Source organism: Mesocricetus auratus, unplaced genomic scaffold (assembly GCF_017639785.1).
Source record: "Mesocricetus auratus isolate SY011 unplaced genomic scaffold, BCM_Maur_2.0 Super-Scaffold_100037, whole genome shotgun sequence".
Taxonomy (NCBI): Eukaryota; Metazoa; Chordata; class Mammalia; order Rodentia; family Cricetidae; genus Mesocricetus; species Mesocricetus auratus.
In genome coordinates this window covers 5,401,982-5,429,518 of record NW_024429215.1, presented here as the reverse complement: position 1 = coordinate 5,429,518, position 27,537 = coordinate 5,401,982, and the positions used below count along the sequence as shown (strand labels likewise).

The following is a 27,537-nucleotide window of genomic DNA, read 5'->3' as shown; positions in this document are numbered from 1 at the left end:
GGCTGTCCTGGAACTCACTCTGTAGAACAGTCTGACTTTGAACTCACAGACTGACTCCAGAGTACTGGGATTAAAGGTGTGTGCTACCACTGTCTAGCAGGGTTGAATTAAAAAAAAAAAAGAATTATTGTGTATACAATGTTCTGCTTACATGTATTCCTGCTTGCCAGAAGAGGGCATCAAATCTCATTATAGATAGCTTTGAGCCACCATGTAGTTGCTGGGAATTGAACTCAGGATGTGTGGAAAATCTGCCAGTGCTCTTAACCTCTGAGTGAAATTAAATGTGTTTGAATGTGCAAAGAATGTGGGATCTTTAAAGTTATTTATGTTTTCTTAAAAATTTGTTTATTTTTATTTTATTTCATTGGTAGTTTGACTGCATGTATGTCTGTATGAGGGCGTTGGATCCCATGGAACTAAAGCTAGACAATTGTGAGCTGCCATGTGAATGCTGAGACTTGAACCTGGATCCTCTGGAAGAACAGCCAGTGCTGTTAGCTGCTGAGCCATCTCTCCAGCCCCATTTAGGTTTTAATGTGATGATGAATGAGAAAGGACAGTTGGCTTTGTGGTGATGTGTTTGCGTGTCAAGATGATATCGGGTCAGCTGTGCTGGATAGATTTCTAACAACTTCACAAAAACTGAAGTTATTCGAGAGGAAGAGACATCAACTTAAAGAAAGCCTCCAGCTCTTATGTCCACAGGGCCATCTCTTCTATCTGATCAAAGCATTGCTGGGTAAGGGGGGGCAGTTCTCCCCAACCCATGTTGTCACCAGATAGATGGGTATTTGGGAGAGAAGACTGGCACCTCATGAGGACAACACAATAGAGCCAGCACTGTTAGCACAGGTGTGGATGAGTCATATGCAAAATTGAGTATGGGAGCTTTCCCCACTTCCATCTGCCTTGTGGTAGCACGGGCAGGAAAATGATGACCTCCTGCCTGCCAAACAATGCCTGGGGCAGGCGGGAGAGCTGGCTCTGCGGTCATAAGAGCAGGAGAGCTGTCCCTGATCCCCATCAGCTGCAACACCCAGGAGAGCAGTCTATTTACCTCACTCGGGAAGAACAAATGAGCCAACCCTGTTAGTGCAGGTTACGAGCATAGGAGAGTTGTTCCATTTCACATATGGCAGACCAGCACTATCGATGCGCAGTCTCAGACTCAAGGATATGACTTGGCCTGCCTCACCATCCACCCCATCTGTGATCCTCTGGACCATGTGAAAGGAACAGACCTGCAGAACCAAAGCTATCGGATCTCCACAATACAGGGCTACACCAGGATACCCAGGAGAAACCATAGCAAAGACCCAACATTGACAGGGTAGTAGAAACCAGGCCGATGATTCTTTGAAAAGAACACTTGCAAGTAACGGTAAATGAACAAAGGTGTTCATGGTGTGACTCACTGTGTGACACTGTAGTTTTCATGGTGAGATTTTTTTACAAAATATTTAAGAATATTTACATATATGACTCTTGAATCTGTCCATCACATCAGCATATGTAACTGATAGAGGAAATAAATCTTTTTGGAACCCAGTAGTCAAATTAATGAAATATGAGAGTGATCCAAGTAGAAGAACTCACAAATTGTGATCAGTAACACAAAGTAATAATGAATGCAAGAGGAGGATTCAAAGGGCACAATATATTTCAACATGCAAAAGGACAGATGCAGAATTCCATTAGCCTAAGATGATTCCCTAAAGAACTAATAGCCTGTGGGATCAAATGCTGAATGATAACTTCATATGTGAGTGTTCAGATGGTGAAGAACAATCATGCTTCAGAGCTCTCTAATTCAAGAAACACCAGAACTAGATTTTGAGAAGGATTTTTCCTCCTAGCATATGTCTTGTCTCTAATGTGGTGAAGTGAGTTCCTTTCTGGTCTTAAGAGTATGATGTAGCACTTTGGGGCAAAGATGATTCCTAAGAGTGATTTACCAGAAGCCAGGATAGAGAGGGCTCCCATAGCTACCATGACCTTCCCCTTGGTGCTGTGGTAGACAGGGAGGAAACTGATCCAGACACTGCAAAACACAAGCATGCTGAAAGCCAGGAACTTGGCTTCACTGAATGTGTCAGGCAGATTCCTGGACAAGAATGCCATAAGGTAGCTCCCTAGGTCCACTGTTCCCAGGTATATCAGGATGCAGTAGAAGACAACAGCTGAGCCTTTGTTGAAAATGATGATGATGTGCCCATGTTCTGAATGAGCATCTTTGTCAATAAATGGAGGAGAGGTTGCCAGCCAAATTCCAGAGAGAACAACTTGCAGCAGGGTGCAGATGGGAATGATAAAATTAGGGGCCCTGGATATCAGCAGCCACCTTCTCATTCTCCGTGGAGTGGTGATCTTGAAGGCTATAAGTACAGTGAGAGTTTTGGCCAGCACAGTGAAAAGAGCCACAGTGAACAGAAGCCCAAATATGTTCTGCTGTAGGATACAGGTGACTGTTCTAGGATGCCCAATGAAGAGCAAGGGACAGAGAAAACACAGGTTCAGAGTGATGAGCAGGACGTAACTGAGAGTTCGGTTATTGGCCTTGACAACAGGAGTGTCTTTGTGCTTCAGAAACACCCAGAGAACCACAGCTGTGAGTGAGGCTAAACTTAGGGAGATGAAGCTGAGTGTCTTCCCCAGGAGGTCATCATAGGCCAGAAATATCACAGTCGTTTGTTGGCAGTAGCTCTTCTCTGTATTTGCATAGTGAGTTTCTGGACACTTCACACACTGGTCCACATCTGGCAGAAATGCAGGTGATCATGAATTCATACTCTGGCTTCTCCTTTCCAACTCTAGCCCATCTCAGTGTTATCTGACTCATCTTGCTTTGTTTCAGATACACATACAGAGGGATTAAACTCAATTTGCCTTCTACTTCACGATGACATAAATCAAACAGCCCCAGTGCTTCCTCTCTTGTTACTCATATGGTGTCCTCCCCTTTAGTGACAGTGTTGTATCTGATTTGCAAGTCACTAAAGCACTGATATACACCGCATAAACCTAACTTGGCTCTGACACTGCTTTTGTTTTTATGAATACACCTCCATTCTTAGGATGGGATGGGACTTCAGTGTGACTGAGAGAATGTATTTTAAAAACCTAATCTTAGAATGTTGTTCTCTTATATGTATCCCAAATGTACCTACATTGATAAAGTCCCTGGTGCTCTTTATTTTCTCATTATCTTAAGGAGTCTGACTGAATAAGTATTTAAATTCTTGCAGCCTTGAAACCCTTCATCAGTGACACTGTTCTCATAACTCTATACAATAACATGTATATAATGAGTAGATACAGAGATGCTCATGTATTCTTTTTTTGCCTTTTTCAATATAAATTAGAAACATGAATGCTTCACATGTCAATCCCAGCTCCCTCTCCCACCCCTCCTCCCTAGTCCCTCCACCAGTCCTCCCCCCAGCCCTCCACCCAATCCCCACATCATTCCCCAGAGAGGGTGAGGCCCTCCTTGGGGGGATCTTCAAAGTCTGTCATTTCATCCAGGGCAGGACCTAGGCCCTTACCCATGTGTCCAGGCTGAGAGAGCATCCCTCTATTGGGAATGAGCTCCCAAAGATCATTCATAAACCATGGTAAACACTGATCTACTTACTACCCAAGGCCCCAGTGATTTCTGTGGCCTCCTAACTGACACTACATTCATGGAGTCTGGATCAGTCCCCTATTGGCCTCTCAGGCATCAGTCTGGGATCCAAGGATGCTCATGTATTCTAAAGGCTTCATGGAATAATGTTTCAACACTCTGTTCTTAATATCTTATCAATTTACTCTTAGATTATGATATATGTTTATGGACTTTCTGCCATATTTCCAATATATTCATAATCTCCATATTCCTATATACCTTTTTATTTTTATATTTAATTCTCTTTATATCATCACATTACCATTCTTCTTTCCTATACAATCCATTCTGATCGTGATTTTGCCCTCCCTCAACTCCTTCTCCCAGATAGTCTCCACTTCTACGCTCACCCAATTCCTCACCCTTCCTTTCTCTCTTTAAAAAAAGAAGGCTCCATGTGAACTGCTAACACTGCTTCAAGCTTGCCCATCAGCCCCAGACTGTACTCCTCCCACAGGTTCCATATTCTGGCCCACACCTTAGACATAAGACTTCTCTAGGCCAGGCTGGTTCTAGGTAAGGCACTGCCCACTGAAAGCCAACACTCCCCAAAGTTGTCCCAATAGCCTCCAACAGCACCCTTCCACTGCATTCTATATCCTAGCCCACAGCATTGACAGGTAACTTCTGCTTTACTAGAGGCTATGCTGTATTAGGAATCCCAGACACCAAGCAGGAACCCAGAACAACCAAGAACACACAGGTTCTTTGAACTGCAATGGTGAAGTTGGTATACAAAACCCTAGAGGTCTTGTGGTCCACAAAAACTCCTCTGAAGACACCCTACTGGACATATAGACTGGCTAGTCACTAGAATCCCTGGCCACTTAGCAACAAGAGAGTAAACAGAAACCCAGAAACAAAATACCCATTCAACAAAGACAAACTCAGGAGCCAAATCCTAGGTGTAAAATCAGCCTAAACCTAGATGCCTAAATTCCAGTGTAAGAACACAATCAACAATAGAAAGGTACTAGGAGGAAAACTCCAACCCAAGGAGTTAAACTACACCAACTAAAATAAGGCAATAAATACTCTCATACCAACAAAACTCAAAGAAGGGAAACACATACAAACATACACGCACATACACCACCACCACCACCAAAATAATAGGAGTTAACACTCCTCCATTGCTAGTGGCTGTAAAAACTTGTACAGTCACTATGGAAATCAATATGGTGATACCTCAGAAAACTGGGGTTCACGTACCTCAAGACCCAGCTACACCACTCTTGGACACATACTCAAAGGACCTTCCATCCTGCCACAAAGACATTTGCTCAACTCTGAGGAAGAAAGGGAGGTAGAGGTGTGTTGGGGAAGTCTTATGCCAATAAAGCACTGTCTGGCCAATAGGGAATCTAGATAGGAGGGACTAGGAGTCCAGGAGGACTCTGGGAAGGAGAAACACAGGAGAGTCAACATGTGACGCCATGGGGATAGGAAGCCCGGAACTACTCTCCAGTAAGAAACATACTTAGATTAACAATTATGGGGTAATTACTTAAGTCAGAGCTAGCCAGTAAGAAACAAGCAAGGCCAACAGCTTCATAATTAATATAGCCTCCTGTGTGTTTATTTGGGACTGATGTGGCTCTAGAACCAGGCTGGCGGGAAGGCTTCTCTCAAGGAAAAGGTTTCCCTTAACAGAGGAGTACCTGGGTGGAAGGGAGTGGAGGCTATTGTGGGGGATGTATTGTATAGTATATAGAATTATCACAAAGTTAATGTAAAAAGTAAAACTATGATATGCTCGCAAGGCTACCGGTGTCAGCAAGCAACATGTGGTGGTTTGAATGAGAATGTCCCTCCCTTACACGATATATTTGTATGTCTTGCCCCTCGTTGGTGGGGTATTATGTAAAGGATTAGGAGATGTGGCTCTTCAGGGAAGAGGTGGAAGCATTGTAAGGATCTTGCCATTCAGGCTGTCTTCCCCATCTCCTACCTATGCATCAGCATGTAAGCTTTCAACTGTTCCTGTTCTCACACTGTCTTAGATTTCCATTGCTGGGAAGAGACATTGAAGTTGGAGTTTCTGTTCTGTCTGGTCCCACAGCCGTTTAGTCCCAAATAAACACCCAGAGGCTTGTATTAGTTACAAGCTGTATGACTGGTGGCTTAGGCTTCCTACTAGCTATGTCTCTGTTGATTATGAACCCATAACTATTAATATGTGATTTCTATATGGCCTTATCATACTGGAGAATGCCTAGCATCCTATCTTCCTGGTAGCTACATGGCATCTCCCTGGAAGCTTCTCTCTGTATCCTTTCCCCAGAATTATCTTCATCTGATAACCCCACCTATACTTCCTGCCTGGCTAATGGACAATTAGCATTTTTAAACAAATAAGAGAAACATTTATTCACAGCATAACCAAGGCAACTTATAAAAGAAAGAATTTTGTTTGCGGGGTCACACTTCCAGATGGAGAACATGGAAAACTGTATTAAGGAATGGAGCAGGAAAAATAGCTTAGAGCTTGCATCTGACCTATAGTATTAGTCAGAAAGAAAGAGAGGAGAGAGAGAGAGAGAGAGAGAGAGAGAGAGAGAGAGAGAGAGAAGAGGAATGATGCAGGCTTTTGAAACCTAACAGTTCCAAAGTATTGAAATGTATGAGGCTATGGGGACTATTGTCATTCAGACTTACACATATGCCTCTGCTCTGCCAAACTGTAAGCTAATTAAATGCCTTCTTTTATAAGTTGCTTTGGTCATAGTGCCTTTTCATAGCAATAGGAAAGAAACTAAGGCAAAGTGCCTGGTGAAATGAAGCATACTGCCCTGATCTGGGAAGAGCAGTTTTCTGGAGGCAGCCATGCCCATAGTGGTTTAAGAACACAAAGTAGGAATGAATTTCAATGTCAAGAGTGTGTTATTTCCATAGGAAAATGAGCTGTAACCTGTGGTTTTCTAACGGGTGGAAGGAAGAGGATTGTCTTCACTGATTGCAGTTCACTTACAGATGTTCTCCGTTATCTTACGTATTGCAAATGTGGACAGCTGGAGATGTTTTCTGCATGACTGATATTTGCCTGTCTCATTGGAAATCTCATTCTCCAGGCAAGGGGTGCAGTCAAAGCAACAGGCAGCCTCACCCTCTCTGTGGGTTTTCCTGAATCCCGGATGACAGCTCTCACTGCATACAGACTGAGGAGTCTGAGAATAAAGTAAATGATAGCAAATGGTCAGGTTTTGTGCAATATGAAATAAATAGTGTTTTGAATATAGAGCCTTAATTTACTTCTCTTAATATCTCTAAATACAGATATCTGATTTTTTTACTATTATAGTGAGTCATTCACAAGTCCATGTGTTCAATGCTTGGCCCCAATCATATGACTTTGTTGGGAAATGGTTGAAAGATTATGAGGTGAGGCATAAAAGTAAAAATTTAGGTTCTTGGTAGCATGTTTTGGTGAGACTACAGACATATTGTCTCTTGGCTCCTGGACCCAAAGGCAAATAAATTTTTATTCCATGGTAATGGTTCATCTTGTCAACTTGGTATGTTTTAGAACCACAGTGGAAAACAATCAATGAGAATTACTGTGAAGGATTTTCTAGATTATGTTTCTTGAGGCCAAAGGACCCTCTCTACAAGTGCGGTCCCCTGGTTTATTAGCCATGGTCCCTGAATGAATGATAAGGAAGAGGAAGGTGAGCCATAGCATTAAACTGTCTCTGTACCCTGACTGTTGATGCACCATGGCTTCCTGCTGGGACTGAACACATCCTCAAACTATGAGTCCAAAAAAAAATCCTCCTATGTTGTTTGTTAGCTATCATTTTGCAACAACAAAACAAGCAACTAACACACTTATATATATTCCCATCATGCTTTTCTTTCTTGACAGGAGCCTGAAAGGAAAAGACTAACTGACCATTGACTGAAACCTTTCCAAGATGGAATTAAAATAAATCTTTTAAAAACATATTTATTTTATTTTTTAAACAACCTTTTTATATACTAATACTAGTTCCCCCTCTCTCCCATCCCCTCCCTCTCCTACCATCTCCCCATCCCACCCCCATCCACCCCTCTGAGAGGGTGAGGCCTCCCATTGGGGATCATCAAAGTCTGTCACATCATCTTGGGCAGAACTGAGGCCCTCCTCCCTGTATCTAGGCTGAGAGAGTATCCCTCCATAGGGAATGGGCTCCAAAACGCTAGTTCATGTGCTCAGGATAAGTACTGGTTACACTGTTAGCAGCCTCATAAACTGTGCAAGTCCCAAACTGTCACCCACATTCAGAGTCCCTAATTGGGTCTTATGCAGGTTCCCCAGCTCTCAGTCTGGAGTCAGTGAGCTCCTGCTTGCTCGGGTCAGCTGTTTCTGTGTGTCTTCCCAACATGTTCTTGACCCCTTTGCTCATCATTCTCTCTCTACAACTGGATTCCAGGAGTTCATCTCAGTGCTTAGTGTGAATCTCTGCTTCTGCTTCCATCAGCTACTGGATGAAGGCCCTATGATATTAAATAAATGTGCAGATTAGAAAATAAATAGTTCATCCAGCATTATTAGGTACTAAGGTATTAAGACATTTTTATAACATTTCTTATTAATTTATATTTTACATTCCAATCCCAGTTTCTTCTCCCTCCTCTCCTCTTGCTTTCCCCATTTCCCCCATCTGCTCCTTGGAAAGAGTAGGGTCTCCCCCTAGGAAGTCTACTAAATCTGTCCCATCATCTTTTGAGGCAGGACCAAGGCATCTCCCCACCACCACACCCCAGTGTCTAGGCTGAGCAAGGTATCTCTTCATACAGAATTGGATTCACTAGGTCACTCTGTGCATTAGAGTTAGATCTTGGACCCACGGCCAGTGGCATCAGATACCATCTAATCACATTATTGTCAACTACACTAAGGTAATTTAGTTCAGTCTGTACAGGATTCCCATTTGTCAGACCTGAGTCCATGATCTCTCACTAGCTTGGGCCAGCTGATTCTGTGGATTTCCCCATAGTGGTCTTTACTCCTTTGTTCATATTATCATTCTTCTTTTACTTCTATTGTATTCCAGGAACTTGACCCAATGTTCAGTTGTGGATTTTTGAGTGTGCTTCCATCTGTTTTTGAAGGAGGGGTCTAGCTTCTCTTGGGCTGTGGATTGTAGGCTAGGTGTCTTTTGCTTTATGTCTGGTATCCACTATATTTGTTTTTCTGGGTCTGAGTAACTGCACTCAGGATGGTATTATCTAGTTCTGTCCATTTGCTTGTGAATGTTAGGATTTCATTGCTTCTTACCATGAGGCATGCCCCATTTCTTTATCCATTCTCCTTTTGAGGGGCATCTAGACTGTTTCCAAGATATGGCTATTACAAATAATTTTGCTATAAACGTAATTGAGCAAATGTCCTTTTGTTGTGCATGTGACTCCTTTGGGTATATGCCCTAAAGGGGTATTGCAGGGTCTTGAGGTAGATTGATTCCTAATTTTCTGAGAAATTGCCATATTGATTTCTCCAGTGGCTGTATAAGTTTTCACTCCCACCAGCAATGGAGGAGTGTTCCCCTTTGTCCACATCCTCTCCACCATAAGCTGTCATTGGTGTATTTAATCTTAGATATTCTGATTGGTATAAGATGCTATCTCAGAGTTTTTTGAACTGCATTTCCCTGATGACTAAAGATGTTGAACATTTCCTTAAGCATTTTTCTGCCATTTGAGATTATCCTGTTGAGAATTCTCTGTAAAGATCTCTGAAAAATGTACCCATTTTTCTTATTGGATTATTTAGTAGTCTGATGTCTAGGTTTTTGAGTTCTTTGTGTATTTTGGATATCAGTCCTCTGTCAGATCTGGATTGGTGGAGATCTTTTCCTATTCTGTAGGAAGCCGTTTTATCTTGTTGACCATGTTCTCTTCTTTACAGAATTTTCTCAGTTTCAGGAGGTCCAATTTATTAGTTTTTATGTCAGTGTGTATGCTACTGGTGTTCTATTTAGGAAATGGTCTCCTGTGTCTATGCATTCAAGTGCAGCTCCAACTCTCTCTTCTATGAGGTTCAGTGTTTTTGAGGTCTTTGATCCATTTGGACTTGAGTTTTGTGCATGACAATAGATATAGTTCTATTTGCATTCTTCTACATGTTGAGAGCCAGTTATACCAGCACTATTTGTTGAATATGCCTTCTTTTTTCCATTTTATATTTTTTTAGCTTCTTTGTCAAAAATCAGGTGTTCATAGGTGTATGGGTTGATATTAGGGTCTTAAATTCGATTCCATTGGTTCACCTGTCTGTTTTTATGCCAGCACCAAGTTGTATTCACTACTGTAGCTCTATGGTATATCTTGAAGTCAGGAATGATGATGTCCCCTGATGATCCTTTGTTGCACAGGATGTTTTGGATACCCTGGATTTTTTAGTTTTTCCATATTAAGTTGAGTATTATTCTTTCAATGTCTGTGAAGAATTGTGCTGGGGTTTTGTTGGGGATTGCAATGAATCTGTAGATTACTTTTGGTAAGATTGCCATTTCTTAGTATGTTGATCTTAGCTATCCAAGCGCATGGGAGATCTTTTCAATTTATGACAACTTCTTTAATTTCTTTTTTAATGACTTAATGGTCTTGTCGTATAGGTCTTTCTCTTGCTTTGTTAGTTCTCCAAAATATTTTACGTTATTTCAGCTATTATAAAGGTATTGTTTCTCTGATTTCTTTCTCAGTTCATTTATCATTTGTATATAGGAGGGCTACTGATGTTTCTGAGTTAATCTCGTATCCTGCAACACTATTGAAGGTGTTTATCAAGTGTAGGAGTTCCTTGGTACTATTTTTGGGGGGGGCATTTATGCAAATACTGAGAGTTTGTCTTTTTTTCAATTTGTATCCCATTGATCTCCTTTTGTTGTCTTATTGCTTTAGCTAGAACTTGGAGTACTGTATTGAATAAAAATGGAGAGAGTGCACAGCTTTGTCTTGTTCCTGATTTTAGTAGGATCTCTTTGAGTTTTTCTCCATTGTGTTTGATGTTGGCTATTGGGCTACTGTATATTGCCAGGCATATTCCTTGTATCCCATATTGGTCTAAGACCTTTATCATGAAGGATATTTTTACATTGACAGATTTTTGTATGTTGAACCATCCCTCCATCTCTGGGATGAATCCTAGTTGGTCATGGTGAATGATTTTTCTGATGTGCTCTTGGTTTCTGTTTGTATTTTATTGATCACTTTTGCATCAACATTCATGAGGGAGATTGGTGTGTAATTCTCTTTCTTAATTGTCTCTTTGTGTGATTTGGGTATTGGGATAACTGAAGACTTGTAAAAAGAGTTTGGCGGTGTTCTTTGTGTTTCTATTGTGTGGAATAATTTGAGGAGTCTTGGTATTAGATATTCTTTGAACATCTCATAGAATTCTGGGCTGAAACCATCTGGGTCTGGGTTTCTTTTGATTGGGAGAGTATTGATAACTTTATATTTCCTTAGGGGTTATAAGTGTATTTAAGTTGTTTATCTGTTCTTAATTTAACTTTGGTATGTGGTACTTATCTAGAAAATTGTCCATCTCCTTAAAGTTTTACAGTTTTGTGGAGTACAGACTTTTGAAGTATGAAGTGATGATTCTCTGGATTTCCTCAGTATCTGTTACTATGCCCCCCTTTTCGTTACTGATTTTGTTAGTTTGGATATTTTGTCTTTGTCTTTTGTCTGTTTGGATAAAGGTTTGTCTATTTTGTTGAATTTCTCAAAGAACCAACTCTTTGTCTTGTCTCATTGATTCCTTGTTTTCTTTGTTTCTATTTTATTGATTTCAGCCCTCATTTGACTATTTCTTACAGTCTACTCCTTCTGGATGAGTTTGCTTTTTTGTTGTTGTTCGAGAGCTTTCGGTTGTTCTGCTAATTCACTAGTGTGGGATCTTTTCATCTTCTTTATGTAAGCATTTAGTGCTATGAACTTTCCTCTTAGCACTACTTTCATTGTGTCCCATAAGTTTGGGTATGTTGTGTGGTCATTTTCATTAAATTTTAGGAAGTCTTTAATTTTCTTTTTTCTTTCTTGACCCAGTGGTGATTCAGTTGATCATTGATCAATATCCATGTGTTTGTGGGCTTTCTGAAAATAATGTTGCTATTGAATTTTAACTTTGAGCTGTGGTGATCTGATAGGGTACAGGGGATATTCCAATTTTTTTGTCTGCTGATGTTTGTTTTGTTACTGAGTATGTAGTCTGTTTTTGAGAAGGTTGCATGAGGTGCTGAAAAGAAAGTATATTCTTTTGTGTTTGGTTGGAATGTCTCTAGAAGTCCATTTGAGTCCTAACATCTGTAAGTTCTCTTATCTCTCTGTTAAACTTCTGTCTGGCAGATCCGTCCAGTGGTAAGAGTGGGGTGTTGAAGTCTCCCACTGTTAGTTTGTGGGGCTTGATGTGATTTGAGCTTTATTAATGATTCTTTTGCAAATGTGGGTGCCTTTGTGTTTGGGACATAGATGTTCCAAACTGAGATTTCCTATTAATAGATTTTTCCTTTAATGAACATGAAATGTCCTTCTTTATCTATTGTGACTGATTTTAGTTTGAAGTCTATTTTGCTAGATATTAGGAGAGCTACACCAGCTTGTTTCTTAGGCCCATTTGATTGAAACATTTTTCCCAATGCTTTCCTCTCTGTCTTTGAGGTTGAGGTGTGTTTCTTGTATGCAGCAGAGGGATGGATTCTGTTTTTGTATCCAACTGTTAGCTTGTGTCTTTTTATAAGTGAATTGAGACCATTTATATTAATGGATATTAATGGCAAATGTTTGCTGGTTTCTGTTATTTTTGTTTTTGTTGCTGGTGATGGCATTCTGTGTTCAGTTCTCTTCTTTGTGATTTACTACTGTAAGCTCATTTCTTGCCTGTGTTCTTGTGGATGTAGCTGACTTCTTGGGTTGACATTTTCCTTCTAATATGTTCTGTAGGGCTGGGTTTGTGAATAGGTATTGTTTAAATGTGTTTTTTGTCATGGAATATCTTGTTTTCTACATTTATGGCTTTATCTAACTTTGCTGGTTAGAGTAGTCTGGCCTGGCATCTATGGCCCTTTAGTGTCTGCATGACAGCTGTCCAGGACCTTTTGGTTTTCCTTGTTTCCATTGAGAAGTCAGGTGTAATTCTGATAGATCTGCCTTTGTATGTTTCCTGGCCTTTCTCCTTTGCAGTTCTTGCTATTCTTTCATTATTTTGTATGTTTGTTGTTTTGATTATTACATGGCAAGGGAATTTTTTGGTTCAGTCTATTTGGTGTTCTGTAAGCTTCTTGTACTTTCATAGGCATGTCCTTCTTTAGGTTGGGAATGTTTTCTTCTATGACTTTGTTGAAAATATTTATTGTGCCTTTCAGTTGGACTTCTTCTCCCTATTCTATCCCTATTATTCTTAGGTTCAGTCTTTTCATGGTGTCCCAGATTTCCTGCATGTTTTGTGTTAAGGATTTGTTGTATTTAACATTTTCTTTGACTGGTGAATCTATTTCCTCTCTTATATCTTCAATTCTCTCTTTCATCACTTGTATTCTGTTTATGCTTGCATTTGTGGTTCCTGATTATTTATCCAGATTTTCCATTTCCATAATTTCTTTGGTTTGTGTTTTCATTATTGCCTCTGTTTCAGACTTCAAGTCTTCATTTGTTTCTTTTACTTGTTTGATTGCTTTTTCTTTGTTTCCTTTAAGGGATTTGTCTATTTATTCCAATGTTTTGTTTGTCTTTTCTTCCATTTCTTTTTAAAATTTTTATTTCAAAATTTTTTATTTAAATTAGAAACAATCTCATTTTGCATATCAGTCCCAGTTTCCTCTTCCTCCCATCATCCCACCCCCCTATTTTTCCCCCCCGCATCCCACACCCATTCACTCCCCAGGGAAGGGTAGGCCTTCCATGGGGGACCATCAATATCTGTCACATCATTTGTGGCATGGCCTAAGCTCTTCTCCATGCATCTATGATGAGAGAGTATCCCTCCATGGGGAATGGGCTCCCAAAGTCCATTCTTACACTAAGGTAAATACTGCTTCCACTGCCAGAGACCCTGTAGATTTCCCAGGAATCCTAACTGACAAGCCCATTCAGAAAGCCTGATTCATTCCTATGCTGGCTCCCCAGCTGTCAGACTGGGGTCCGTGAGCTCACACTTGGACAAGTGAGCTGTTTCTGTGAGTTTCTCCAGCATGATCTTGACCCCTTTGATTCCAGGAGTTTGGCAAAGTGCTTAGCTGTGAATCTCTGCTTCTGCTTCCATCAACTACTGGGTGAAGGCTCTAGGATGACATTTAATGTAGTCATCAGTCTCATTATAGGGGAAAGGCATTTAAGGTAACCTCTCCATTATTGCTTAGATTCTTAGTGGGGGGTCATTGTTGTTGATCTCTGGAGATTTCCCTAGTACCAGATTTCTCTTTCAACTTATAATGTCTCCCTCTATTAAGGTATCTCTTTTCTTGCTCTCATCTATACTTCCCCTGACTCAGTCTTTCTGATCCCTCATGTTCTCCCCGCTACTCCTCTTCTCCCCTCCTCTTTCTCCTACTTCTCTCCCCCTCCCCCATGCTCTCAATTTGCTCAGGACCCTTTGTCCCTTTCTCCTTTATTGGGGGACCATATATTTCTCTCTTAGGGTCCTCCTTGTTTCCTAACTTCTCTGGTGGTGTAGATTGCTTCCTCCATTTCTTTAAGGTAATTTTTCATTTCCTCTTTAAGACCCTCAGTCATCCTCTTAAAGTTATATTTTTAGGTTGCTTTCTTCTATTTCATCTGTGTTGTGATGTTCAGGTCTTACTGTTGCAGTACGTGGTGCTGCCTTGGTCTTTGTATTTTTTTACTGTGTTCTTACCTTGTTACCTACACATCTCTTCATCCAATCAGTATAGGTGGAGCTTGTGCTTCAGGGGGTCTCTCTTCCTCCAATTGGTATGTTTGGGAGCTGCTGCTCCATTGGCGGCTCCTTAAGGAACAAGCAGAGCAGAGCCTCTGGTGAACACTCCTCCTGGTGGAAGTGGGTCCAAGTCTCAGGTGGTTGCTCCGTGAGATGTAAGTGGGGCTACAGCTTTGGTGGATGCTCATCTGATTGGAGGCGGGGCCCCAGATCCGGTGATTGCTCTTCTAGGTGTAGGTGTGGCTAAGGGTCCAGTGGTCATCACTGCATCAGTGGCCTAACTCCAAATGAGAAATGGCAGCTGATGCTGGCTGGGACACAGGTCCTTGTTCTCAGAGGAACTTGTTGTGATAGTTTCTGGAAGCCACTGCTGCTGTCATCTCACCCAGCGGTCACGCCCTGCTCCTGAGCCTGTGACTCGGGCGTCCCTCTTACACTGCTCCTGGGCCCGAGTCTCAGGTCTCCCTCTGATGCTGTTTTGAGGCTCAGGCTCAGGTTTCCTTCTGAGGTTGCTTCTGGGCTAGTGGTTTAGGTCTCCCACTGACTCTGCTCCTGGGCCTGAGGCTTAGGCTTCCTTCTTCCACTACTTCTAGCCTGGGGCTTGGGCCTCCCATTGACGATGCTTCATGTCTTAGCCTCTGAGGTTGTTTCTGGGCTGATGGTTTGGGTCTCGCACTGATGATGCTCTGGGCCTGAGACTCAGGCCTCCATCTGATGCTGCTTTTGGGGTGTGGTTTGGGCCTCCTACTGATGCTGCTCCAGGCCTGAGGCTCAGGCCACCCTCTGATCCTGTTCTGAGTCTGAGGATCAGGCTTTCCTCTACAGTAGTTTCTCTATGAAATCCTCAGACCGAAATGTAAGACAATTCTTTATATTGCTGGTCATTATGAGTCTATGAATAGGCCCCTTTGAGTAATGAAGGGTCATGACACACAGAAATATATTTTTGTAAAATGGAACTGACCTCTGTCAATCCTGTGGACCGCTGTATCATGTGAGATGATAAAGATAACTTCTGGCCCTCTGGAGCATTTGGAGAAAATGTTCCTACTTTCACATTTAGCCCAAGACCTGTTGGGAAATTCAAAAAATCGAAGATGTCATATTCTGTGAGTGATTTCCTTTTCAAACCCATAATCTCCTACTCTCCAGCATGACTGATGAGTTGTGTGCTCTTTAGAAAAGGGTGAAGCTAAAAGAGATTCATGCTCTTTTTTTTTTTTATTTTATTTTCCAGTTTAAATTTGGATAAGAAACAAGGTTGCTTCACAAGTCAGTTCCAGGTCCCTCTCCCATTCCCTTCCTTCCTCCCGAGCCCTCCCCCCCCCCCCGTTATCCCCTCATTTCCCCAGGGAGGGTGAGGCCCTCCATGGGGGTGTGCATAGTCTGTCATTTCATATAGGGCAGGGCCTAAACCCTTCCCCAAGAGTTCGGGTGAGAGTGCACCTCACATTGTTCTATGGGAGTCCAAAGTCCGTGTGTATACTTGGGATGGGTACTGATCTGCTGCCCAAGGCTCAATAGATTCCCTAGGCCTCCTCACTGACACCCAGATTCAGGGCGTCTTGATCAGTCCCATGCTGGCTTCCCAGGCTGATACCTGGGATTCAAGAGTTAACCTTTGTCTGGTCAGCTGTTTCTGGGGGTTAAACCAGCCCAGTCTTAATCCCTTTGATCATCAGTCCTCCCTCTCTGTTACTGGCTTTCTTGAGTTCAGCTCAGTACTTAACCAAGGGAGTCTGCCTCTTCTTTGATCAGCCACTAAATAAAGTTTCTGTTTCCCAGACTCTCTGGCCATAGGATTGAAGGCTGGCACTCCCCAGATCTATGTCTAAAATCCATATATGAGAGAGTACATGCCATGTTTCTCTTTTTGTGACTGGGTTACCGCGCTCAGGATGGTTTCTTCTAGTGTCGTCCATTTGGCTGCGAATCTCAGGATTCCATTATTTTTTTCTGCTGAATAGTACTCCATTGTGTAGATGTACCACATTTTCTCTATCCACTCTTCAGGTGAGGGACATCTAGGTTGCTTCCAAGTTCTGGCAATTACAAATAAAGTTGCTATGAACATAGTGGAACAGACATCTTTGTTGTATGAATGGGCATCTTTTGGATATATGCCTAAGAGTGGAGTTGCTGGGTCTTGTGGTAGGTTTATTCCCATTTTTCTGAGGAATCTCCATACTGATTTCCAAAGTGGCTGAACCAGTTGGCACTCCCACCAGCAATGGAGGAGTGTCCCCCTTTCACCACATCCTCTCCAGCATAAATTGTCATTGGTGTTTTTGATTTTAGCCATTCTGACAGGAGTGAGATGGTATCTCAGAGTTGTTTTGATTTGCATTTCCCGGATGGCTAAGGATGTTGAGCACTTTCTCAAGTGCCTCTCAGCCATTTTAGACTCCTCTATTGAAAACTCTCTATTTAGTTCTGCAGCCCACTTTTTAATAGGGTCCTTTGGTGTTTTGGAGACTTGCTTCTTGAGTTCTTTGTAAATTTTGGAGATCAACCCTCTGTCAGATGTGGGATTAGTGAATATTTTTTCCCATTCTGTGGGCTGCCTTTTGGTCTTGCTGACTGTGTCCTTTGCTTTACAGAAGCTTCTCAGTTTCATTAGGTCCCATTTATTAATTGTTGATCTCACTGTCTGTGCTACTGGTGTTATATTCAGGAAGCTGTCTCCTGTACCAATTCGTTCAAGGGTACCACCCACTTTCTCTTCTAAGAGGTTCAGTGTGGCTGGATTTATGTTGAGGTCTTTGATCCATTTGGACTTAAGTTTTGTGCATGGCGATAAACATGGATCGATCTGCATTCTTCTACATGCCAGTCTCCAATTATGCCAGCACCATTTGTTGAAGATGCTTTCTTTATTCCATTGTATATTTTTAGCTTCTTTGTCAAAGATCAGATGTTCGTACGTGTGTGGGTTAATACCCGGGTTTTCAATTCGATTCCATTGGTCTACCTGTCTATTTTTGTGCCAATACCAAGCTGTTTTCAGGACTATAGCTCTATAATAGAGCTTGAGATCAGGGATGGTGATGCCTCCGGACATTGCCTTGTTGAACAGGGTTGTTTTGGCTATCCTGGGTCTTTTGTTTTTCCATACAAAATTGATTATTGTTCTTTCAAGGTCTGTGAAGAATTGTGCTAGGATTTTAATGGGGATTGCATTGAATCTGTAGATTGCTTTTGGCAGGATTGCCATTTTTACTACATTGATCCTACCTATCCAAGAGCCCATTTTCTGAGGGCTTCTTTAATTTCTTTCTTTAAAGATTCAAAGTTCTTACGATACAGGTCTTTCACTTGTTCGGTTAGCGTTACCCCAAGGTATTTTATGTTGTTTGTGGCAATTGTAAAGGGTGATGTTTCTCTGATTTCTCTTTCAGCCCTTTTATCATCTGTATATAGTAGGGCTACTGATTTTCTTGAGTTGATCTTGTAGCCTGCCACTTTGCTGAAGGTGTTAATCAGCTGTAAGAGTTCCCTGGTAGAGTTCTTTGGGTCATTGATGTAAACTATCATATCGTCTGCAAACAGTGAAAGTTTGACCTCTTCCTTCCCAATTTGTATCCCCTTGATCCCCCTTTGTTGTCGTATGGCAATAGCTAGAACTTCAAGTACCATGTTGAAAAGGTATGGAGAGAGTGGACAGCCTTGTTTTGTTCCTGATTTTAGAGGAATTGCGTTGAGTTTCTGTCCATTTAGTTTGATGTTGGCTGTTGGTTTACTGTATATAGCTTTTATTATGTTTAAGTATGTCCCTGTTATCCCAGATCTCTCCAAGACCTTTATCATGAAGGGGTGTTGGATTTTGTCAAAGGCTTTTTCAGCATCTAGTGAGATGATCATGTGATTTTTATTTTTCAGCTTGTTTATATGGTGGATTACGTTGATGGATTTTCGTATGTTGAACCATCCCTGCATCCCTGGGATGAAACCTACTTGATCGTGGTGAATGATTGTTTTGATGTGTTCTTGGATCCGATTTGCCAGTATTTTATTGAGTATTTTTGCATCAATGTTCATGAGGGATATTGGTCTGAAGTTCTCTTTCTTAGTTGTATCTTTGTGTGGCTTGGGGATCAAGGTTATTGAAGCCTCATAGAAAGAGTTTGGCAAAGACCCTTCTGCTTCTATTGTGTGGAACACTTTGAGAAGAATTGGTATAAGCTGTTCTTTGAATTTCTGGTAGAATTCTGCAGTGAGGCCATCTGGACCTGGGCTTTTTTTGGTTGGGAGACTTTTGATGACAGCTTCTCTTTCCATAGGGGTTATAGGTCTATTTAAATTGCTTATCTGTTCTTGATTTAATTTTGGCAATTGATAGCTGTCCAGGAAGTCATCCATTTCCTTTAAATTTTCGAATTTTGTGGAGTACAGGTTTTCAAAGTATGACCTAATGATTCTCTGGATTTCCTCAGAGTCTGTTGTTATGTCCCCCTTTTCATTTCTAATTTTGTTAATTTGCATGTTCACTCTCTGCTGTTTGGTAAGTTTGGACAAAGGTTTGTCTATCTTGTTGATTTTCTCAAAGAACCAACTCTTCGTTGCATTGATTCTTTGTATTGTTTTCCTGGTTTCTACTTTATTGATTTCAGCCCTCAATTTGATTATTTCCTGGCGTCTACTCGTCCTGGGGGAGTGTGCTTCTTTGTGTTCTAGAGCTTTCAGCTGTGATGTTAATTCTCTGGTATAACTGTTCTCCTGTTTCTTCATGTGAGCACTTAGCGCTATGAACTTCCCCCATAGCACTGCTTTCAAAGTGTCCCATAGGTTTGGGTATGTTGTGTCTTCATTCTCATTGAATTCGAGGAAGTCTTTAATTTCTTTTTTTATTTCCTCTTTGACCCATGGATGGTGCAGTTGAGCATTATTCAATTTCCATGAGTTTGTATGTTTTCTGCAATTTGTGTTGTTGTTGAATTCTAATTTTAAAGCATGGTGGTCTGATAAGATGCATGGAGTTATTCCAATTTTTTGTAGCTGCTGAGGTTTGATATGTTGCCAAGTATGTGGTCGATTTTTGAGAAGGTTCCATGTGGTGGTGAGAAGAAGGTATATTCTTTTTTATGTGGATGAAATGTTCTATAGATGTCTGTTAATCCCAGTTGGGTCATTACTTCTATTAGACCTTTTGCTTCTTTGTTGAGTTTCTGTTTGGTATTCCTGTCTAGTGGTGAGAGTGGTGTGTTGAAATCTCCCACTATAACTGTGTGGGGCTTTAGATGAGATTTAAGTTCTAATAATGTTTCTTTAACGAATGTGGATGCCTTTGTATTTGGGGCATAGATGTTCAGGATAGACACTTCATCTTGGTGGGTTTCACCTGTGATGAGTATGTAATGACCTCCTTCATCTCTTTTGATTGATTTTATTTTAAAGTCTAGTTTGTTAGATATTAGGATTGCTACCCCGGCTTGTTTCTTGGGTCCATTCGATTGAAAAAATTTTTCCCAACCTTTAATTCTCAGGTAATGTCTGTCTTTAAGGGTGAGGTGTGTTTCCTGTATGCAGCAAAAGGAAGGGTTCTGTCTTCGAATCCAATCTGCTAGTCTGTGTCTTTTTATGGGTGAGTTAAGGCCATTAACATTGAGGGATATTAATGACCAATGATTGCTCATCCTTCTTCGATTTGCGATGGTTGTTGTTGGTGGAATTATGTGTGGAATTTCACACCTTTGTTCTTTTGGCTGTTGGTAGAGAGGGATTCTCTAATGCTTATGTTTTTCTGGTTGTAGTTAGCTTCCTTGGGTTGGAGTTTTCCTTCCAAAATTTTCTGTAGGGCTGGGTTAGTGGACACATATTGCTTGAATCTAGTTTTGTCATGGAATATCTTGTTTTCTCCGTCTATAGTGATTGAGAGCTTTGCCGGGTATAGTAGTCTGGGCTGGCATCCATGGTCTCTTAGTGCAGGTAGAATATCTATCCAGGACCTTCTGGCTTTCAGAGTTTCCATGGAGAAATCAGGTGTAATTCTGATAGGTCTGCCTTTATATGTTACTTGACCTTTTTCCTTAGCTGCTCTTAATATTCTTTCTTTATTCTGTATGTTTGGGGTCTTGATTATTATGTGGCAAGGGGATTTTTTTTGTGGTCCACTCTATTTGGTGTTCTGTAGGCTTCTTGTACCTTCATTGGCATGTCTTTCTTAAGGTTGGGGAAGTTTTCTTCTATGATTTCGTTGAATATGCCTTCTGCCCCTTTGAGGTGGATTTCTTCTCCTTCTTCTATACCTATTAATCTTAGGTTTGGTCTTTTCATGGTGTCCCATATTTCCTGGATGTTTTGTATTAAGGATTTGTTGGATTTAAGGTTTTCTTTGGTTGATAAATCCATTTCTCCTAGCGTATCTTCAACACTTGAGATTCTCTCGTCCATCTCTTCTATTCTGTTGGTAATGCTTGTATTGGTAGTGCCTGACTGTTTGTCCAGCTTTTCTATTTTCTGCCTTTCTTCAGATTGTATTTTTTAATGACTCTATTTCAGTTTTCAACCCTTGCAGTGTTTGCATTGCTTCTTGCAATTTTCTGTTTATCTGTTCGTCCGTTTGTTGCCTTTCATGAATTTTTTGGTTTGTTCTTTCTTCCATTTCTTGCATTTTTTGGTTTGTTTTTTGTTCCATTTCTCGCATTTTGTGCTTTGTTTCTTCTTCCATTTCCTGCCTTTTTTGGTTTGTTTCTTCTTCCATTTTTTTCATTTTTTGCTTTGTTTTTTCTACCATTTCTTGCATTTTTTGCTTTGTTTCTTCTTCCATTTCCTGCCTTTTTTGGTATGATTCTTCTTCCAATTCTTGCATTTTTTGCTTTGTTTTTTCTTCCATTTCTTGCATTTTTTGCTTCATTTCTTCTTCCATTTCCTGCCTTTTTTGGTTTGTTTTTTCTTCCAATTCTTGCATTTTTTGGTTTGTTTTTTCTTCCATTTCTTGCATTTTTTGGTTTGTTTTTTCTTCCATTTCTTTGAGGGATATTCCAATATCCTCTTTTAGGGCCTCTATCATTTTCATGAAAGTGCTTTTAAGGTCGTTCTCTTCTGCTTCGTCCGCATTGGAATGTTGGGGTCTTGCTGGTGTGGAGTCTCTAGAATCTGGCGGTGTCATATTTGTTTTTCGGTTGCTGACTGTGTATTTGTATTGCCTCTTTCCCATCTCTTCTTCTAGTGGGTGCAGAAAGAGCCCCTTACTGGTCTAGGGACCAGAATTCCCTTTTGGTGGGTGCTAGCAAGTCCAATAATCTGGTGGTTCTTCTATTCCTTGTCCGAATGCTGGTCCTGGTCTCCCTGGGTCCTCTGGTTTCCTGGTCTCGTTGGTGGGAGAGAAGACTTGGGGTCTGGGTGCTTGGCTCCCGCCGGGATTGGGAGCTCTGTGCAGGTCCCAGGCGATCTGCAGGCACTGGAGCACAGGCCGGGAAGCCAGCCTGTTTACCTGATGCTGCCCGAGGAACAGCTGCTTCCCTGGACTCCCAGCCTCCTCTCCTTTCCTGGTCTCGTTGGTGGGAGCAAAGATCTGGAGTCTGGGGTGCTTGGCTCCCGCCGGGATTGGGAGCTCTGTGCAGGTCCCAGGCGATCTGCAGGCACTGGAGCACAGGCCGGGAAGCCGGCCTGTTTACCTGATGCTGCCCGAGGAACAGCTGCTTCCGAGATTCATGCTCTTATGTTACATAGATTCCAGAGAAGTGCAACAGAATCAAAATCAGGGGACATCTCTTCTTGACTTTAATCCATGACGTGCAAAGCACCTTTAATATAGGTATCAATCACATCAATCAAATGATATCCAAGGATGATAGAAATATTATGTGTTAAAATAGTCCAATCAGTTCCATTAGAAAACTTAGAAGCAAGCACTCACAAATAATAATTGTGCATGGAGAAATCTCTCACCTTCTTTGGAAATATAGTAATACCCGATAGTTTAAAAAATATTTAGTTTCATTATGCAAAATGGTTTTATAGTGTTCATTTATATAACACAAGCATTTTAGAAGTGTTCAAGTTCATTGTGATATTTGTCTGTCCGTGCCTTTTCTGTTGTGTGAAATCTCTGGGGTAAATGGACTATTTTTATTAATTTATTTTTTACATTCCAATACTAGTTTGCTTCCCTTCTCTCCTCCCTCTCCCACACTTCCCCCATCTCCCATCTGCTCCTCAGAGAGGGTGAGGCCTCCCCTAGGAAGTCTACTAACTCTGTCCTGTTGGGGAAGTCTTTTGTCAATAAAGCACTGTTGAGCCAATAGGAACCTAGATAGGTGGGACTAGGAGTCCAGGAGGATTCTGGGAAGGAGAAACACAGGAGTTCGAGATGTAACCGCCATGGGGTAGGAAGCCCGGAACTATTCTCCGGTAAGAGAAATACTTAGATTAACAATTATGGGGTAATTACTTAAGTCAGAGCTAGCCAGTAAGAAACAAGCAAGGCCAACAGCTTCATAATTCATATAGCCTCCTGTGTATTTATTTGGGACTGATGCGGCTCTAGAACCAGGCTGGCGAGAAGACTCCTCTCAAGGAAAAAGCCTCCCTTAACACTGTCCCAACATCTCACTGAGGCAGGACCAGGCACCTCTCCACCCCCCCCCACTCCTGTCTCTAGAGTGAGGAAGGTATCTCTCCACATAGAATGGGCTCTACCAGGTCAGTTTGTGCATTAGAGTTAGGTCTTGGACCCACTGCCAGTGGTCTCATATATTGTACCAATCACCCCATTGTCACCTATATTAAGGGAGTCTACTTTGGTCTTATGCAGGTTCCCCATTTGTCAAACCTGGGTCCATGATCTCTCACTAGTTTGGGTCAGCTGATTCTGTGGGTTTCCCCATGATAGTCTTGACTCCTTTATTCATATTATCACTCCTCCCTCATTTCAATTGTATTCCAGGAGCTTGACCCAATGGTTAGTTGTGGATTTTAGATGAACTTTTGTACTGAAAATTTTCTTACCCTTGAAAGTATTGTATTACCTTTGAAATACAGCTATATATTCAGTTAAAACAGATTCCTCCTTGCATCCCGTAAGTTTTTGAAAAAAACAATCTAAACACTGTATTGCCCAGTTTTAGTGCATTTGTAAGCCCTCAGAGTCGCATGTTGTTGATGTTTTAATACTACTGAAGTGGCGTTACCTGCCAGGGGAAGAATACCATGTCTTTTCCTTTTCCACGAGTTTGCAATTGTGCTTGACTGAGAGACATCTCATGCAGACTGTGGGCCACAACATACACAGCACTGTACACATTGTAACTCTCCTCACTCATGGCCATGTCAAATATCTTCCCTGGCAAGAACTCCAAGGAGGCATTAGGCAGACAGTTATCCACAATTTTACAATCTTTCCTCAAAAAGCGAGCAATTGAAGAATGAGTGCCACAATACATGAAGATATATGTCTTCTGGGTATTTGGAAGGATTGGCTGTCTGCATAAAATCTGTGGAATTAAAAATCTCCTCCTTATGGTGTGAAAAAATAAGGGTTCCATGCAATGCATCTAACAGGAAATAGTGATCGAAGCTGGAATAGTTCCAGTGTGAGTTCAAGACCCAGACTTTCCACATAAGTAATTTCACCTTTATATTTACTATTAGGCTCAATAGTGAATCGGCATCCCCATAAATGATAATCACATTTGCTGATGATTCCAGGATCTGCACCTGATTTTTCCAAGATGTGGTGAGAAATGAACCCCGACTGACTAGGATCATTTCCACAAATGCTATGCAGACTCCACTTTCCTCCAGCTCGCTTCTCAAATCTGACAGGATATGGGCCCCCTTGTGGTCATCTATGATGAAGAGTCCCACCCAGGTCCAATGGAAATGAGCCATCAAAGATACAATGCCAATTGTCAAAGATGTGTCCTTGGGGGCCACCTGGTACAGGGAAGAGAACCGTCTTCGTTTGCTCAGGATACTGTCAAAAGGCCCACCTGTAAGCTGTAGGGAAAAACAATCAGAAGCAAAAACATTGTCATATAATTCAACTCAGTTCTCCAGCAATGGTTTGAAGCCTTGAGGATGGTCCCACTTTGAAGGTCAGACCTGTCTCCCTATGGGTTTATCAGGAGAGTACACTGATGAATTTCTACTGCCTTAGCAGATGCACCTGAATCTGCTGATATTTATATTACTGCCTGCAACCCCCCCCCAGGCCCACAGTTAGCACCTCAACAGCCACCCAGGTTGCAGCCTGGAGAACGTCAGTTCCCAAGGTCCGGCTCTGCTGTGGCTGCTTTATATAGGTTTAGTTCTGCTTACCAACAAAGACTCGGAAGTCAGATGTTTGGATGAAAACCTGGTAGATCAGAGAGGCCAAGAAACAAGCAGCTGACCTTCCCTTTTTATCCCCAGACATGCCTGGGGATAAAGACATGTAGCAAGAGACATGTCTCTTCCCTCATGCCAAACCAGAAAGAAAGCACCAAACTCCAGGTTCTGCCCTACTCCTTCCTGTGCATCTCTCTCTGTATTCCTGAATCATCCGGAATCTCTATGGCTAATTCCAGTCAACTAGTTGCAATCTCCACCCCCTGAACCAAGGTTGATTTTATTTAGCTAGTGCAAACAGAAACTTAAGGTTCACAGTGTGATCGAATACCCATCTACAGAAAATATTCAGAGCTTTAATAGTGTGTTGTGTGTGCTTCACTCTTCCCCTTCTATCTATTCTAAGCCACAAAAATATAAATGCATCATCAATGAAGTCTGCATTATTTCCCTATCCATGAAGAGTTACTCAAGTCCCCCCCTTTTCCTCACAGACAGCTGAGAAATCACCAAGCAGAGCTGACATCATGTCCGATCTCATCACCCTCCCTCACCTGTGGAAATCTGTAAAGATCCAGCAGCGTCCCTGTGTTCAGATAGAGCCCATGATGGGCCCGTTAGTACGGCAGCTGGCATGCTCTCTCTCACACATCGATAGTTACTGATGCCGTAACCAGTGCCTGAAAGTGAGACAAAAAGGTTGGCCAGAGCGTGCCTTTGACCATGGGGGACATTGTGGACCTCGAATCCCAGGGACGCCTTGGGTAAAAGATATGGATTGCTGTTGATCTCCTCAATGGCAAACATCATGGCCAAAATACATTGGTAATTCCTCAGTTTGTACCTGCACAGAAGGTAGAGAAATATTTAGGAAGAAAACTCGCAGCACATGACACGTGTGCAAGACTTTCACAGTTTGGATGTTTCTACTTCCAAAAGTCCTCATTTATACGTCTTCCCAGCACTTGCTGGAATTGGAATATAAATATTCTTTTTCTCATTTTAAAAATTGAAAGTAGATTTTTTTTCCGTGCCGTATATTCTAATTACCTTTTCCCTTCCACCAACTCCTTCCAGGTTCTCCCCACCTCTGCTCCCACCAAGTCCACTCCGGCTGTTTCTCCCTCTTATTAGAGAACAAACAGGTATCTAAAAAAAATAGTAAATTAAAATAAAAGCCAAGAAGACAGAACTAGACAAAACAAACATACAAACTAACAAAGAACCAAAAGAAAAAAGTACAAGGAGCACATAGATGTAGACAGTCGTGTTTCCCGTACACAGAAAACCATAAAAATAAAAACTCAGAAACCACTTGGCTTCACTGGCCGCTCGGCACCGCCGCCCCCAACTGTCTCCGGGTGGCAGGAGCCTGGAGCCGCGCTCTTTCCACGGCCCGACTCCCCGGCGGCGGGGTGGTGGTGGCGGCCGGGTCCCCACGGTGGCGGCGGGAGCAGCGGCAGCAGGAGCCGGGCTCTAGGATGTGAAGTTCAAGGCCAACCAGACGCGGTTGCACACGGCCGCGAAGGCTTTAAAGGAAGCAGGCGACCTGCCTGTGCTTCCGCTGCGAGTAGGAGGACTAGGTGCTGCTGGTGAGCAGCCGTTGGTACCCAGACCAGTGGATTGTTCCAGGAGGAGGGATGGAGCCGGAGGAGGAGCCTGGCGGCGCTGCAGTGAGAGAAGTATATGAAGAGGCTGGAGTCAAAGGAAAATTGAGCAGACTCCTGGGAATATTCGAGAATCAAGACCGGAAGCACAGAACGTATGTTCAGACAGTGACTGACATATTGGAAGACTGGGAGGATCTCTGTCAATATCGGAAGGAAGAGAGAGTGGTTCAAAGTAGAAGATGCAAACAAAGTTCTTCAGTGTCATAAGCCTGTCTACGCAGAGCATCTGGAAAAACTAAGGCTGGAGTGCCCTCCAACCAATGGGAATTCCACGGTCCCTTCTCTCCCAGATAACAATGCCTTGTTTGTGACTGCTGCACAGCCTTCTGGGGTGCCATCCGGTACAAGATAGAGAGCTGGGACCCTCCCCCTACCGTGTCACGTCACAGATGTCACAGGGAGGGGCTCTTTTTTTTTTTAACTTTTCCTCTGACACATCTGCCTGCCGCTAGCAAACTCTGAATTTGCTATGTGCGGGAGTTTCAAGTAACTTGCATGAGTTTCAGATGCTTTCAAATCTTTTAAACAACAAGTAGCATAACGATTTTAAGATGCCAAAGCCATGTGGATTATTGTAAGCCTTCCACCGCATTACTTTGGTTTTTTTTCATTTTTTAAATAATATTCCCCCCCCACTTTTGTCCACCATACATCATTCTGTGGTTTACTTTGCCATGTCAAATAAGTTGTAGGGTATATATTTTCACATGCTTCCTCTCCCTCCCCCGTTTTTTCTTACAGTATCAAATAGTCACCAGATCTTTGTTGGGAATTAATGAAAAGACTCTCAGTATTTAAAGACATATATTTACCCCAGAACTTGTGTAAGAGGATCGTAATCTCCACTGTAAACTGCACATTTGGGCTGGTTTCTTTGGTATGGTCCTGTAGCCTTTGACAAAGTACTTCAGTTCACTATTTCCAAGGATTTGTTTCAGTGTTCACAGCCAGTATTATGTCACTGTCACCCTACTAGGACTGTTTCCCCTCTAACGCAGTAGTGATTCAATATAAAATACAGAGAGCTCGTCACTCTAGGGAAACACTAT

The 27,537-nt window shown here is 41.9% G+C and overlaps 2 pseudogenes; one reads left to right on the top strand and one right to left on the bottom strand.

Moving 5' to 3' along the window:
- Nucleotides 1–1,791: 1,791 nt before the first annotated feature.
- On the bottom strand, nt 1,792–26,350 carry LOC121135309 (annotated as a pseudogene).
- On the top strand, nt 26,348–26,846 carry LOC106022322 (annotated as a pseudogene).
- Nucleotides 26,847–27,537: the final 691 nt, after the last annotated feature.